At 44.6% G+C, this 17,513-nt stretch overlaps 1 long non-coding RNA gene across 2 annotated transcripts; it reads right to left on the reverse strand.

Annotated features, from left to right (window-relative positions):
* Positions 1 to 11,563: 11,563 nt before the first annotated feature.
* Positions 11,564 to 15,947, reverse strand: LOC116223873. 2 transcript variants are annotated; one of them, XR_004165306.1, is made up of 7 exons: positions 15,704 to 15,947; positions 15,389 to 15,616; positions 15,084 to 15,302; positions 12,865 to 12,960; positions 12,638 to 12,732; positions 12,389 to 12,496; positions 11,564 to 12,183 (listed from the first exon to the last, which is right to left on the reverse strand). It is a non-coding gene; the product is annotated as an uncharacterized LOC116223873 (long non-coding RNA). The 2 variants fall into 2 exon arrangements; XR_004165307.2 differs by lacking the exons at positions 11,564 to 12,183; positions 12,389 to 12,496; positions 12,638 to 12,732; positions 12,865 to 12,960 and adding an exon at positions 13,822 to 14,986.
* Between the last annotated feature and the right edge of the window lie 1,566 nt (positions 15,948 to 17,513).

Here is a 17,513-nt window from a genome sequence, read left to right on the forward strand (position 1 = left end):
CTGTATCTGGAAGACCAGACGAAGTTGAGAGAGCAAACCACCAAAGAGAAGAAAAGAAAAGGAGCTTTGCCAGGAAATCCAGAAAGTGTTTTCAAGCTCAGAATGGTTCGCAATTTGGTGGGGAAACTTAAGCGGAACCCGTTCCCTGTTGTTGGAAAAGAGGACATGAGTCCAACTATTCACTCAGGATAATTGTCTAGGTCAGCAATTTATGAGGCCACTGTTTCTGGCTCTGCAGGAAGTTCTCTTAATCCACACAGAGGGCAACGAACTCCATGTCGATTCTCAGTTATGGATCTATGCTATGGCAACTACTTGCTAAAGGCTAGGCAGACAGACTGGGGTATGTTATAATTAGATAGTACAAGTTAAAAGGTGAGTGGTGAGTGACGCAATAAATTGTTTTAAACGGAGGACGCAGACTCGTCACTCCAAGGTTAGTAAAAGGATCTGGGTGAATCAGAATTTGCACATCTTATATGTTACACAGGCGATGTTGTGTTACTTAGTTATCATTGAACGACACCTGAAACACTATCGATAACTCACCTCAGCTTCATCACTTGTGCTGGACCCAATATCATAATCCAAGTTGTAAAGATTTACTACTCCAACCACTCACTCCTTAAATACCATGTTTGTTAATTCAATGGCTAGCAAATTCAAAGACACATCTGAAGGCTAACTGGCTGACGTTTATGTTGCTTAGCATATCATTTACCCCAGCTGATAGTTAACAAAAAAAATATATATTATACTAGAATATGGACGAAATGAAGATCTGGATCTGGTTGTACATTGTATGATACCTATAGAGTATTCAAACACCCCATGTTGTGACAAAATGCTTTTTTGCATAAGGCATGAGTATTCAGATGCACCCCATCTGTTTTCTACTTTAGCAATATCTTTCAATACAACAAATACAGTGGCACTCTTGATTAGCTGAGCGCACATGGTCTAATCAATCTAAGGACACGGACTTGACTCAGGTTTGCTTAGAGAGGGTATATATATCCTCTGGAGGAGCCCTACCTGGAGCACTATAGGCGATGTGCTGTCTTTTAATGTCACGATTATTTGGTCAGTGGGTGCATCAATGTTGTATTTTAAGTTAGAAATGAATGTTAAGTTGAATTACTGATGCTGGAACATGGACATCTAGGGAAACAGAAGCAGCAGTTGAACAAATTGGCTGTAACAACATTTCTCTATAAACTACACCAAGAAGGGTGGAACACCATTATCTCAGGACCACCCCAGAAACAGTCAGTATTGTCAACTAACTGGCCACCATTATCACAGGATTAGTCAATATAACTAACCAAAATAAAAAAAAATCTGGAAGGAGTAAAAGAACTACTCAGGAAATAGGTGGGACGGAAACCCCATTTTGGCATGGCCAATTCTGATTGGATAAACAAGACCTGGACGTACAGGAAAGAGGAGGAGGAGCCAGATCTCTATAAAAGAGAGCTGGGGCTTCTTCTTGGAGTAAGTTCACTCTTGAAACTTGCTGAGATAATATGAGGTGCTCTATAGACCAGCTCAGTAGTAGTTAACTGCTCTGAAATAAAGAGTTCAGTACCTTCACAACCTGTCTGCCTTGGGAAGTTCCCGAATCCGTGACACTGTTCGACACTAATGATGATTCCCAGACTAAAATCATGTACTGGCATTTGTTAAAAGTTTTATGTGACATTAACCTACTTTCTTCTCAAACTGTTGAGCAAGTTGTATTGAAACACACTAGCCTATTACACTTAGGAGACAATTCAGTGGTTTTTCAGACCACAAGAGGTGCTTCTGTTAGCAAGATAAGAGATTTTGTATGTGCATTAGCTTTTTTATATATATTCCTCTCTGCTGTTACTTAAGCGCCTAACGTCTAACGGGCTGCATACATGCTAGTGAAGTGAAAATCTATATCCCATTTATTTCTGTTGCAGGCAGGCGATTGTTACACATACAAGCGAATTGGGCGTAGCGAGCGAAAAATGTTGGAAGGTTTAATGCTATGCAAATGAGAAGTAAATTTCGCCACAGCGGCCAATCAGATTGTTTGGTGTTGTCTGAGACGGTTTGAAAGTTGCAGGATTTAGCGTCATTCGGCTTGGAGGGTGTTGCAAGAGGTTGTTGTTGTTCCTCGATGTTAGATATTTAATCCTGTGCTTATTTTAACAGAATGACAGTTCTTCTATAACGACAAGTGACTAGATAGCCTACTAGCTGGTTAGCTTGCTAGTCCAGTCTGTTACGCTATTTCAACATGCCCACTCAAATTATCCCTATCACAACGTTACAGCGGTAACATCGGTAGACAAAGCTTCAGTCACCAATCAATTTTACTGATCTATCAAATGATCCTTCATTAGCCATGTTGGAGTGGTTGCCTTTTTACAATGTTGTCACGTTGGCGTAAAGTAACATTGTGCAACATTTTAACCTTGAGATAACAGCTCCAAAATCATTTTGGTGGTACACAGACTTGTAATATTGAGACAGACCCAGTGTTGACAGCTTGTCGACTTTGTCGCTATATCTGGCGACTTTCCAGACCCCCTTGAAGACTTAATTAACAAAAAGCGACTAGCGACAAATCTAGCAACTTTTTTTTTGTCATTTGGTGGATTATTGTGTTGACAGCACTGATAAACCATCTCACATGTCCCGTTCTGCAGTTCACGTTACAACCGATCTCACGAGAGCTGAGTACAGCGAGGGCTGTCGTCGTCTCCTCTCCACTCACACAGCGCCTGCGCGACCAATCTGACTGGATAGCAGCAAAATATTTTTACTTTATATTGCGCGCAAATTGTACCTCTCTCAGAAATGCATATTGTGCGCATGCGCAGATTATTTGCGTATTATGCAAATTAGTTGATTACGTCACCTAGCGACTTTTGGGAGAGCTAACAGTGAATTTCCTTACAGAGGAGTTGGCAAAGCTGCACAGAACGCCTGGTATTGCACTATTTGCACTACTTTACAGGGCGCGAGACCTCTCGTGTGAACTACGTAATTCTTAATGGCATCGTCATGCTAAATAGTGTCCGGTTGACGTCATATTGGCTTTCGAACGACTTTTGAGTGAAAGTTGCTATACCAACACTAGCATTACGTAACCTGGACACTTTTTGGAAGTCAGACGACCTCGGTGTTGTCAGAACATGTTAGCGCATGTATGGGTCGAGTGCAAGAAACCTAGCAAAACAACCGCCTGGAGACCGATCAACTTCATAAATATCATTTATATACATTATTTACAATTACTTTGTACTAGTTAACAAGTGTATTTTAACGTAGCGTAATCTTGTTAGCGAGCCAGTTAGCCAACCATTTATTAAATTCAGCTATCTAGATAGATAAATAGATAGCTAACTAATGTTACCTAATATCATCTATCTGCATGGATAGACGGATAGAGTGAGAGAAAGAGAACGTTAAATAGCTAACGCTAGCTAGAAAAGGAGTCCAGATGCAGCATGGATATCATCAGATGCCCAAACACTCTTTGGCATGACAGCACCACCACCACACGCCACAACTAGAGACGATGTCAGTGGGTATGAAGAGAAAAAGAGAGTTGCCCCGGCAAGAGCCTTGTTGGCGAGAGCGAAAGATTACAAAAGGATGTAAGTCAGATGCCGAGCTGGCCTTTCTTTCTTTTGGACTGGTCAGTATGACATATTAGCTGTCTTGCTATGTCATGTGTTGTGCTTGCCCGGTGTTTGGTTGAGTTAGGAGAGTGGTTGACTCGCTGGTTTGTATCATCCCGGCCAATGTCATTTATGAAAGAATTCGAGGTAGGCTGTAACCTTATTGGTGTAATCTCTGTCTCATGGAGATTTATAGTTTTTCCAGATGTCATCGACCTCAGTCCTGTCTCAGGCTAGCATCCAAATAAATGAATCTCGCGTCAAAAGGTTCGATCAGTCTTCATCAATCTCATGCCAGTAAGCCTTGGAAGTTTGCAACGTTGAAACTCCTAGCTTGTAATAAATTACACTGTCCAATGAACACACAAGAATTGTTTCAGCTAAATTTTATTTAGTTAAGACAAATCTCCCACTTGCTGTTATTGGGATTAAGCTCTTACCACAGATGAGTGACCCTGGCTTGTGTCTTGTCCAGCCAGGGTACACTGGGCACCGGGTACATAGGTGGTATGGACACCGCCTGCGGTGTCGCACCCGGCACCCGAAGCTTGCGGAGCACGGAAAGGTACTGGATCGACCGCGCCATCCACTCCCTGGTGTGCTGCTCCACCAGGAAGGAACGAAGGCGAGACGTACTGTTGCCCAAAGTGCGCTCCTTCATCATCCCAATCACCACCCTGTCACAGGACAACCTGGGTAGAGAGGACGAATCAGCGGTTACAAGAGAGAAAACATAATTTGCTGCATTGCTGTTTCAAAACATCTCAAAATATCTTACTTGTACGTGAGAACAGCTGGAAACTGCTCACGGTGCGCTATGTCCAGCTGATCTAAGATGTCCTGCGACCAGCTCACCACCTTCTTGCGACAGGAACTGCACTCCAGGTACTCCATGGCCATGAAGTACCAGCCGTTCCTGTCACAGACCCTCCGGACGGTCTTGTACCATCCAGCGCCCGCCAGCTTGCCCTCACAGGCAGGGGTGAGCTGTGGCTGGGTGTAGATGGGCCGGGCTCCGGGCGGGTACCACCACATGCGGGTGTCATTGAGGACAGCCGGCCCGCTGGCCGTCCTCTTGAACAGAGCCCGGCCCACCCACTCCTGCTGCTCCAAAGGCAGCGTCCGTCTCAGCCCTGAGGCAGCAGCTGAAACACACAGCAATACCAGTCTGTTAGTGTAATGGCCTAAATGTAAAAGACACACACACACGCATAAACATACTGTACAAACACCGTTCATCACTGAGCATACCTGTGCGCCGGAGACGGACTGCTCGACATCTGGCCGAGCCGGATCCGTGGCCGTGGCAGGAGGCTGACGTTCAGGCGTCTGCTGGGGTACGGAGAGAGAGAGAGCAGGGGGGGAGCACAGCTGGTGGGGTGTCCCTGACGACTACAAAGGATGGAAATCACAGTTACCCATTAATCAGGTGACATATTTCATCAACATTCATTCATCCATCCATGTAATACTTGCCTATAACATTTTAAGTGTTACCAAAAACAAAGTTTTAGTGTTACCTAGTCATTACATATTGTATAGTTTGGTTTTCATAATAACGTGCACTCACGAGGAAAGTCGACCTCCATTGCAGCGGCAAGCAGGTCAGCATCAGACGGCTCATCAGGGTCCAAAGACAGACAGAACATGCATGCATACACACATATGTACATACATACATATGTACATTTTCACAAGTACATAAACATTGCAGACAGCTGTGCATGGATATAGCACTTACCTGGACGTGGGAGACGATGTGCTGGCTCGGCGAGAGTGTTCTTCTCTGCATCCCGAGCCAGCACATACTTCTGCAAGATCTGCATCCTGGTCCCCGCACTCGCCGTCTGCTGCATGATCCACTGCAAGTAGCTATAGAGATAAGACAGCGTGAAAAAAAATCACATCAATCAGATCACATTACAGTGCCTGACACACACACACACACGGCAAGACGTACGTTCGACTCTCTGCCTCCTTCGCCTCGTACAGGGACTTGAAGGACAGTTGGGAATGTGTCCCAAACCCCACCAGCATGCCGTCCAGGCCCCCCCCAGACTTGGAGCACTCAGCCATCCTACGCCTGGCGATGGCTGCCACCATCGCTGGGAACAGCCTGGCGTAGGAGGTGAGGGCATCTTTATGAACCATCAGGGGCGTCTGGGAGGGGTCGCTCTCCCGCTCTCTCTCGTGGGATGCGATCACCGCAACCGCGTATCCCACGTCGTTCCCCAACAGCCACCTGAACGTCTGACCCCGGTACTGGCCGAGTTGCAGCTCGCTCTCGGCCAGCACCTCCTGGGGATTGGGGTCACCTCCCCTCAGGCTCAGACGAGCCCTCGCCTCCTCACACACCCTGGCAGGCAACTTCACCTTCGCTGCAGACGATGGCCCCGGCTTTTGGTACTTCAGGGCCACCGCCCGCACCTCAACTGAAGGCTCCAGGGTGAGCTCAGAGGACGAGGGCTGGGTCCTAAATACTAGTGTATACATTTCTGGAGAAAAAAAGTATAGAATATAAATACAATACAGAATGCATTTAAAAATGAGTGAGAATGATTGAACTGATGAACTTATACTTAACACTGGTAATACACTGCTAATACACATTAACTGTATTAACTAATACTAACACATTAACTAAAACACATTCCCCGTAGAGTTGTGATAGCCATGCAAATTCAACGATTTAACTACGAACGAAAGGACAAATGTGAGACCAGTAGCGGAATCTCTGTTGTTTCCGGCACACAGGCACATGGCTACTTTAAAATTCAAAACAAAGGCAGGCAACCGGCTAGACCAGGGGTGGGCAATTAATTTCCCCAAGGGGCCACATGAGATAGTGGGACTGTTGTGGAGGGCCGGACCAATAGGCTGAACTCAATTCTTCTCAATATAAGTTGTATCTCTTTATAAAAAAACATTCAATTGTATGGTTTTGATTAACTGCTACTGGTAAGAGTAGATGTTACATTTAGGCTATCAAAAAAAATTGGTGCAGGCATAGTAAAAACGGCAACATTATTTAATTAACATTCACCTAAACGATTTTGAAAATGAGCATGTTTTTGCAGTATTAAAGGTGTTCCCAGACGATCAATACACATGGCACACACACACACACACACACGAGAGCAAGCTTGCAATGCAATAGTACAAGTATAAAAATTAATAGTTATCAATTTTTATCAGCGCAAATGGTCGCAGGCACGGCCACACGCACGAATATAGCCCTACGGAAATAAAAAAATATCCCGCTTATTATACGGTTACTTGCCAAAACAATAGAAGACATTTCTCCAAAATACCTCTTTTTAAGCATTTTGTTGCCGTTTAGTTCTTCACGCAAATGCGAAGCAACCCACCTTCTGACTTCAAGTTTCAATGACTTTCAGTTACGTTAAATGACCGGACTACTTGCCTTGCGGAATGATATGAAAGATGTGAATTAGAACCCGTTGCCAATGACAGCAGTCATACATATTTCGCAGCAGTGAATTTACAGACCTGCGAACGTTGGGATGGCCCATTCAAATCAACGGAACTTTTTGGAACATTCTGAAGAGCCGTATAACAAGTACAGGTATTTACGTTTGATTCCTAATTTACAATTGACCTCCGCGGGCCGCACTTTGCCCAGGTCTGGGCTAGACAAACACGCTGTGAATCGGTAAAGAAAGAACAAGGAAGTCATACTTTTTGGGAAAAACCAACAACATTTTATTAATTAAAACACACAAATCAACCAAAACAAATGTAATACAATAAATGAAAATTTAAAAATAAAAGTATACATAAAAATTACGTCCTCCCCTTTTCAGCCAGCCACAGCTCCACAGTTATGCCACAAAACTGCTCTCCACCAAACTGGCTGTGGCCATAGTCATTTTGCTGTGGCTGGCCACACAGCTGGCAGAAAAACTGGCCCTTGAAGAGTGCATGGCGGCCCTGGAGGGTTCCGGCCTCACCGCAGATGTAGCAGGTGGTGGGGGTGCTGCTCTCGTCCTGGGAGCCTACATGGCTTCAAATACAGAAATGTTTTCTAGACATAAAGACCAATCTAGTACAGTCTGCACATATTGCATTTGTTACATACATACATTCTGCTAGAGGCTCAGTTTGTTCAGCAGCTTCCATTCTTGGACCTCTCTTTTTACTTTTTACCCTTTTTTTTTACCTAACTTTAAGATAAATTAAAGAAAAACAAGTAAATTTGTTTTAAAAAAAGAAAAAGTATTTATTAAAAGATATTTACATAGATATATACTCAAACACACTAAAACTATTTACAAAACTAGTGGGGAGGGGGGGGTTGAGCTGCCCCCTCCTGCCGTTTCTTGTCCGCCAGCCACTGCTCCACAGTCCTCCCGTCGGCCTGGGAGCAGAAGACCTCCCTCCTGTAGCAGCTGTGGCCATTTTCTTTAGTCTTTGGTTGGCCACAGAGCCTGCAGGTGAAGTGGGAGGCCTTCTTATAGTCTTTCAAGTCTCTGCCTTCCTCCCGGGCACGACGCTCCTTCTCCTGCTGGACCTTCCACCTCCAGGCGGTGGAGCGTGGAACTGCTCCAGCAGGGGCGGAGGAGCTGGCGGATGGAGCAGTGGTGGCTGTGGAGGGGGCGCTTGTGGCACCAGCGCTGGTGGATGGGGTGACGCTGGTACACAGGGTGGCTGAGGAGGAGAATGATGATGATGATGATGAGCTGGCACGTGTGATGATGAGGGCATACAGCTCTGGGGCCAGCGGCCCTCTGATGGTGGCAGCCAGACCAGAGGCGTCCGCGGGCAGGCGGAGTTGGAGTGGCTGGTCTGGCTGCTCGGGCCGCTGCAGCAGAGTCCGTGGGGCAGACAGGGGCTCTGCTGCTGTCTGGGGTGCGCTGGGCCCCGGTATTGCCATGGTGATGGTGTCCCTCATCATCGCCTTGCATCTGTGATCGTCCCTGAGAAAAAAATAAATGCACATTAAATATCGTGACAACACACATATCCTGCCACTACATGAAACAGACACAAGAAACAGGATCAGGTCTGGTAACCGCTGTGACCGTCTGGTCCGACTACGTCCTGCAAGAAAGCACAGAGACGGCTCATGAAGCCACACCACACGGTGACCCTCACAGGGGAAATGAAAACAGGCATTCCTCTACTCACGTCATCATCCGGAGGTGCGTGGGTTGGTCCCGACTGTGACGTAGAGGCCTCTGCGACGGCGGCGGTGGCGGGCGCACCGCGTGGCTCTGATGGTCGGAGGAGGAGAGCGTGTGAGAGGAGACAAATCTCCTGCTGTTGTAAAGCAATTCGGCTTTTAATGTGAGAAGTCGATCGAGTTATCTTCTGTCCCGTCGCTTGAAGCATACCTTTTAGCTCCGGCATTGGTCTCCCATTATTAATCATTTCACGTTTGGACTGAAAGTCCAGTTTTGAGAACTGCTTCAGCTTAGCAATAAAATCTTCCATTTTCGCCGTCAAGGTCAAGTAGAAGTGGAGAAGAAGAGCAACGTTCCCCAGCATAACCCCGACAGGTGCGCTCTCGCACGCCCCCTTCATTGAGGCAGAGGTACTGTGTGCCTCACCGACATGATTTTTCAATGCGTTTTGAGCTCAGCTGCGCAAAACCCAGTTTGGAGCGATTGCGCAATCCTAGGTGAGGCACTGCCTCCCCTGTCTCCCATAGACAATATACGGTGCCTCCCCTGACCGCACGTCCCTTGTTTTCGCCCGTCTATTTGAACAGGACATGCGCAAATTCAGCGATTTTGATTAAAAAAAATGCTCGAAATGATTGGAATCATGCAGAAATTACATCTATATCACAGATTAGTAGAGAAATATGAATATTTATTTTATTTTATAATCTTTTTTTTATTTTATTTTTTAAGATGACAGATTAGGCTCTGCCTCCTCTTACCGCACGTCCCTGGTTCTCTCTCTTCAACTTTCTCTCTCTCGCTGTACGTGCTGCTCTTAAAGGAGCCGCACCATTATACAACATATGGAGCTCTATGTTTCGAGAGGGGGCATATTTCTAGTGTGTGCTGCCATCTAGTGGACAAAATGGTATTGCTGTATGAGTTAATCACCAAATTGATACAATTGTCATGCTTAATGTACCTACTGAATGGGTTGCCTTAATCATTATCAAAAATATTGCCCCTCCCCACATCATATTTTTTTAGGAGCCGCCACTGCATACATGTGTTATATAATCAGCTAATTAGTTTTAGAGAAACCTTCTAATGCCTTTCTCAATTGTCAGTTTCAAGAGGAGCTTGTCCGTCATGGTCTACCCAACAGTACCACTCTAAGTTCACCAGATCAACCCATGAGAAATCCATAAGGACTACAATTCCAGGCACAAAGGTGCTCAAAGAAGGACTTTCTCTCTGTCCCAAACCAGTGAAGCCCCTAGCCCCTCCATGAATATCTCTCATATAATATTTCCCTTCTCTTCATGTCTGCCTCTCCGCTGATCTAGATGTCATTTTCATTGCATGTTTCACTGAGACAATGTTAATTTCATGTTATTGCCTTATAATGGAGTCTGATGAGGATGGAAATGTCCCCGACCATCAGGAGGTGGTGCCCAAATAGAGAAACACTGAACAGCAGGAGGCTTAAGCGGCAGTTTCTTCACTTCTGCTACAGGCCTGAGGGGGTGCCTTGATTAATTATGCAGCACTCCACCTTCTGCTCTATGAAATGAAACATTATTTTCTGGAGGATAGCCCCACTGGTGTTTAGTTTACAAGGAAAGAAAAGACACTGTAATGTAAGGATAAACCATAACACATCCCGCTGAAAAGGCAGCTGGCATGTGATGGCTGAGATGTTAAACAATTAATGGCAGCTGGAGTAAGTCAATCCCAGCTGTTTCTAAAAGGGGGTTGTTGGAGAACCAAGAAATGTCCTTAACAAATATAAGTGATTTTACTACATGTTTGTTTAAGCTGTAAACGCTAAATAGCTGAGTAAGTGTTGGAAAACTCCTCTTGCATGCAGTTACACAGAAAACAGGCAAGAAGCAAGGAACACTTCCTCTTCCTGTGGGAAGGAGTTCACGTTCCTCCTTTTGAGTTTTATTATTTATTGTTTGAGGGTTTCCCAGTATTTATTCCCACTTATGTGTTGATAACCTGGATACTGATATTTCTTTGAAAAGATGTCTTTTATTACCTGTGACAGAGGAACAGTTTGACAGAATTACAATGATATTGATGGTATGTCAGGATATTTAAGGACCGAAATGATGCCATGTATTCCCAAGCACTGCTCATTCATGAACATACACATGTGTGACTGTGTGAATAAAGAGTGCAAAGCAGCAATATCTTTATTGGATAAAATACTTTATTTGAGCTATTAGGGATGAAAGAAAGGAAAAATCCAATAGTAATAATCCAACAAAAATAATCCAATAATAATAATAATAATAGCATTTTGTCCCCATTGCTGTCCATCCCCTTTCTGTTATTATTCACAGATTTAATTGAAAGATGTGAAAGTTGAGTAGACGTAGGAGTAGCTCCCCCCCGTTGCCTCACTGCAGTCATCCAACAGATGTCCATCATCAGCATCATACCCTGTGCCATGATGTAAAATAGTACATGCATTCATTTAATTCACTGATCTCTCTCGCTCTCTCAAAAAAAAAGACATGACATATGCTACATCTGTAGAACTGATTATTTAAATGTATTCATCCTTGCAATGACTTGTATTTTTGACTTACCCATGTTATTGTAGCTGAGGTAGGTGTTGCTCATACATAAGATCAGACACCCTTCTCTCTGCCAACCCGTCCACATTGACAGGGCCCAGCCACCCTGCAACATTTTCAAGACATCAGAAAAATGGTCAGTTAGTGTCACTTAGTTGCAGTCAAAGTGATGCACCCTGGGTTAGAGAAGAAAATGCTGGGCTTCTTGAAATCATTCTGATTGAATCACTGCAATCAAAGATGTTGCAGTGAGTTTCTGCTTGCCAAACAAGTTCATGCCTTGGGCCTCTACCTGATCCTTGTTTCCAGTTTGCACTTCATCCTCCATTTGGTCATTTTTTCTCAATTCAGACAGTGTTGGGCTGCTTGAGTCAGTGCCTTTCACAAACACAACACATTCATTCAAAATACATTTCAGACACACGGCACAGCTTGGTTTACATACATCCTCAATTAATCAACCAAACATCTTGCCTGTAAAATGTATTTATTAATCAACTAAACTTCTTGCCTGCATAATTACCACTCATATGAAACAAGACTCAGGGACAGACTCCACAAGCAGAAGACAAGTGTGTTTCCTGTACATGTATGTAAGACTGCTTTCACAAATGGCTGGCACATCTTAAGAATATCCTTATTTCTCTTTCTATCAGAACACCTCATTTGCCAAATCAGTTCTTCCTTCAATCTCCATTCTAAACTCACTTATTTCCACAGGGACGGGAGGTGCCTCTTGCTCAGCCAGGCTCATCTCCTGCTCCCTCTTCTCCATAGGTTCTTCCTCACCATCACAGACAGAGCTCTCTGCTAAAAGTAAAATATATTTCATTATCAAAGCAGTCATTTATTATTAATGTCCTAGTGTTAATCACCAAAAATGATAAATACTGGTTTAATCATATAAAGGCGGCTGAGAAGCGTAACTTGATCATTTGATAACTGATAATCATTATCATGTAACTAAAATAAGAATGTATTTTTGGCAAATTTGTGTATTCTCTATTTCACTTACGCTTCCCCATGTTGTCCTGGACCACTGGTATCCCTTCCAGGACTAGGTCCTGCCATGTCTGGCTACAGGCCTTCTTGCCTGTCAGGGTCCAGTCTACAGGTACGCTGCCTACAGACAAAGGTCAAACAAAGATATGATCAATGATAGATTATGGCTTTAAAGCATGTGTTGATTATATTGCTGCATCACCCTGCTGTATTCCACATGATAGAATATTCAATTTTTACAAATTTTCTCAAGTTAACTTACGCTTCCCCATTTTTTCCTGGACCACTTGTGTCTTTTCCAGGGATATGTCTGGCTACAGGCCTTGCCTGTCAGGGTGCAGTCTACAGGTACGCAGCCTACAGACAAAGGTCAAACAAAGATATGATCAATCATATATTAGGTCTCTGAAAAAATGAAGGGAAAATATGGTCAGCCATAGATATATTGCAGTCTGTTCCATTCATACTATTGTACTCTATTTCACTTACGCTTCCCCATGTTGTCCTGGACCACTGGTATCCCTTCGAGGACTGTATCTTGCCATTTCTGGCTACAGGCCTTCTTGCATCTCAGGGGTAAGCAGGCTGCAGAAAGGGTAAAGGAAAAATATGATCAGTCATCCATTCAATCAATCCTGAATTACATTACTTCCTTCTACTATGTGTTCTCCATGTTCTTAGTCAGGGTATTGGTCTTTGTGTTCCCACAACCGCTGCTTGTCTCTACTGTCGCCTCGACTTTCACCTGTGGGACTTCAGCAGTCATTTCCACCTTAAGCAATTTCTCTTTGTCACCTCTCCCTCTTCCCCCCTCGGCTTCCATCCTGAGGCCACAAGTCGAGCTCTTCTCCTAAGAATGTCTCATTTGATTGGTTTGCTTAATTGACTAAGCACCCAAATGTGTTTCACCGAATCTGTTACCTACTTCACTTTACCAATGCAGCTGGGGGTTCACTTACTTTTGCACATACACTAATTCCATGTTTCATGTAGTTTTTTTGGCTACTCACACAATTCCCTCTAAACAAGTACATGCAATTGATAAACATAAACTTCATACATGGAAAACTGGTGATGATAAAATACAAAAATCATGGTAAAACAACAGAAAACTCTACACTGCTCAAGGGGTTCACATACTTTCAAGCAGCACTGTATATAGCTTTGACCAGAACATCCCACCCTTTATTTTAATGATTTACAAGTTTTAATACTCATTTTACCTTGCTTATTATCTACCATGTATTGTGAAAACTCATCAGAGCATCATGGGGGAGAATGCCTTGCTATGAACTTTCAGCATTGAATGGGTGAAATCAGGGAAAGCCTGTGCTATGCCCACCACAGGGACCCATCGTGCATGGCAAGATTGAATGTCAATATGGGATGGTATTACTTCCGTGAAACCTAGGGTTATGAGTGGAAAATAGATCAAACGTATCAATGCCAGTTTGAACATCATCCTTTATTGTGTTTGATTCATAAAATGAGGAAACACTTAATACCTAGCTCCTCACCTAATTAATACCTAGCTCCTCACCTAATTAAAACACATAGACACAAATGTTACAAAATGTTAAGGCACTTAAGAGCTTTTTAAATCTTCCGAAAATACAGCTCGATTTGAGTGAAGGGCAAACGAGTTACATTAGCTTTCAAATATTTACCCACACTAACACAAAGTTGGTAATCCAGTCCTGATGTACCAATAACAGCTAGTACATATAGTAACAATAAAGATGCAGTGTTTTCAGATCTCGAATAATGCAAAGAAAACAAGTTCATATTCATTTTTAAACAACACAATACTAATGTTTTAACTTATTATTTTAACAATAGGATTCAGGTCAGGAGATTGGGCTGGCCATGACAGGGTCCTGATCTGGTGGTCCTTCATCCACACCTATACTGACCTAGCTGTATGGCATGGAGCATTGTCCTGCTGGAAAAAACACTCCTTAGAGTTGGGGAACATTGTCAGAGCAGAGGGAAGCAAGTTTTCTTCCAGGACAACTTGAATGAAGGACCACCAGATCAGGACCCTGTTATAGCCAGCCCAATCTCCAGACCTGAATCCCATTGAAAACCTCTGGAATGTGATCAAGAGGAAGATGGATGGTCACAAGCCATCAAACAAAGCTGAGTCAGCGCTAATGTGCCGATTTAGTACCTCGAAACAATGGCAGGAACCGGCTAGGCAAACACACTGTGAATCGGTATAGAAAGAACAAAAAAAAAAAGTCATACTTTTTGGAAAAAGCCAGCAAAATTTTAATAATAAACACAATATACTTACAAAAACAAGTATATATATATAAAAATAAAAAAATCACAAAAGTGCTCTCCACGGATCTGACTGTGGCCCTAGACTTTCTGCTGTGGCTGGCCACACAGCTAGCAGACTTTGGGCTTGTTGGGCTTTCTCTCTTTCTCTCCTTCTCCCTGGACCCTCTGCGTCTGGATCTTCCTCCTGCTCCTGCTGCTGCTGCTGCTCCAGCAGCCACTGCTCAGCTGTACGCCCTCCAGGGCCGTCTTCAAGGGCTGCATGGCGGCCCTCAAGGGTTCGGGCTTCACCGCAGATGTAGCAGGTGGTGGAGGTGCTGCTCTCGTCCTGGGAGCCGCCGTGGGTTCAAATACAGAAATGTTTTAGTCTTCTAGACATAAAGACCAATCTAGCACAGTCTGCACATATTGCATTTGTTACATACCTTATGCTAGAGGTTTGGAGTGCTTGGTTTTTTCTGCAGCTTTTCGCCCTTCCATTCTTATCTCTAATGCAGGTGTTGCACCCGAAGCTTGCGGAGCACGGAAAGGTACTGGATCGACCGTGCCATCCACTCCCTGGTGTGCTGCTCCACCAAGAAGGAACGGAGGCGAGACGCACTGTTGCCTTCATCTTCCCGATCACCACCCTGTCGAAGGACAACCTGGATAGAGAGGGGGAATCAGAGATTACAAGAGAGAGAAAATAATTTGCTGCACTGCTGTTTCAAAACATCTCAAAATATCTTACTTGTACGTGAGAACAGCTGGAAATTGCTCACGGTGCGCTATGTCCAGCTAATCCAAGATGCCCTGCGACCAGCCCGCCACCTTCCTGTGACAGGAACGGCACTCCAGGCACTCGGTGGCCATGAAGTACCAGCCGTTCCTGTACAAGACCCTCCGGACGGTCTTGTACAGTCCAGCGCCCATCAGCTTGCCCCCACAGGCAGGGCAGCTGAGGTGGTATGCCCACATCCTGTAGGGCAACCACAGGAAGAATGGGCGCTTGAAGAAGGGGTGGGCTGTGGTGGGTACAGATGCTAAAAACAGGATCAGGTCTTACCTTCGCGTAAGGGTCCGCTGATTTATCCCGTAAAGCTGGATGTGGGTGCTCGCCATGAGGGTAGGGCTGTAGAGGACATTGTCCCTGATTAGCTTGTAGTCCCTCAAGACGGCACCCCAGCGATGGACGCGGACCCCGGCGATCATATTCCCCTCGTGGTGCGTGCGGCACAGTTCCAGCAGGATGGCCTCAACAAGTCTGCTGGCCTTGGGAGACTGTGCCGCTCCCGCTCCCTGGCACAGGATGGCACTGTACACACACACACACACACACACACACACACACACACACACGCGCCATGTTAGGGCGGATGACAGAATGAGAAACCCAAAGAAACATGGAAATGTCATGCTTACCGCTTCACACTGTCCACTCCTGGTGTGTGAGCGTGCCGGTGGCTCGTCTTAAAGCGGCCTTTGACGAGCCTGTCCTGGGGGGGCGGGGGGCACCGCCGCCTTGTCCCGGTCTACATTTTCTGCCAGAGAGCTATTATGTCTCTGGTCTGCCGTTGGGTGACAAGGCGCGGTGACGCAGGGCGTGGGCCAGGACCACGAAGAGATGGTAGCCGCCGTGACCGTCTGGCCCGACTACGTCCTGCAAGAAAGCACAGAGACAGCTCATGAAGCCAGAGCCAGACCGCACGATGAAATACATGAAAACGGGGATTCCTGTACTCACGTCATCTTTCCTTTACTGTACACCAAGAAAAACCCAATAAACACAAAATGGCGTTTAAATGTAACACTGCATACATCTCTCACATTTAACACACAAGTCAAAAAAGAAGTTCAGTGAGTCTCTGTTCACATTAACAAGCTTGCAAAACGATGTTGGAGCCCGTTAAGTTGGTGCACATGAGGAAAATCCCGAGTTCGTGGTACTCCCATTGAAGAATGAAATCCAATACAATTAGATACAAGTTCACTCTCGCTGTTGCAGTTGTACTCACGGAAGATGCGAACAGTTTTCCGTCACCGATAAACCCCAACTACTCACGAATTCAGTTGTCCGTGATGCTTGACGAACAGGATGAACATCATGGAGGCCAACGTATTAGCTTCAGTTCCCAGCTCTGTGATGGTGAACCTAGCCCAAACTTCCTCCAGGCTTCTCTTCAGCAGGCACCGTGAACTTAGTTACACAGGTAAACTAACGCTTGCTATGAAGATAAGTCCAAGGTCTCGTTGTTGCCTGAGTCTATTGTGAATATACAATTTTGCTAAAAGACCACTCTGTGGCATGCAGAAGACTTTTTATTCCTGTCACCTACAAAATCCAACTCGCCTGAACTAATAACAAAAACTACTCCTCCACTCAGAGGATTGGGTACAGCCTTAAAAAAATCCCGCGGGAAACATACATTGTTACTAAACAAGGTAAAAGGCATCATGGTAACATTCCTCCAAGCACATGGAATTATCAATAAAATAAAAGCATTAACAAAGTAAATAATTTTCTTAAAGGGCCTTACAGTAATATGTTGAATGTGAGCCCAGTGGTCCGACTACAGCTTCACAAGCCATTAACACCAAGATAACTTTTTAAAGTTCAAGGCGTGTCACAGGCCGTTTCCCACTTCAACCTGGCACAATCCAAAAACTCAAAATATAGCCTAAATTGACATCCATGCAGTGGATACATGCTCTGCTCCCAAAATGTCAGAACTCTGTGCAACAAAAAGGAATGCAGGATAAAATTTCAACTTTGGTTACATTAGTTTCTAAAAAACCTTGCCCTGAGCATCAAAATAACTTACCAATCATCAAGTGTTCCATTCCATTCCATTCCGTTCCGTTTGCAAGGTGACAGG

The sequence above is a fragment of the Clupea harengus genome, chromosome 15 (assembly GCF_900700415.2).
Source record: "Clupea harengus chromosome 15, Ch_v2.0.2, whole genome shotgun sequence".
NCBI lineage: Eukaryota > Metazoa > Chordata > Actinopteri > Clupeiformes > Clupeidae > Clupea > Clupea harengus.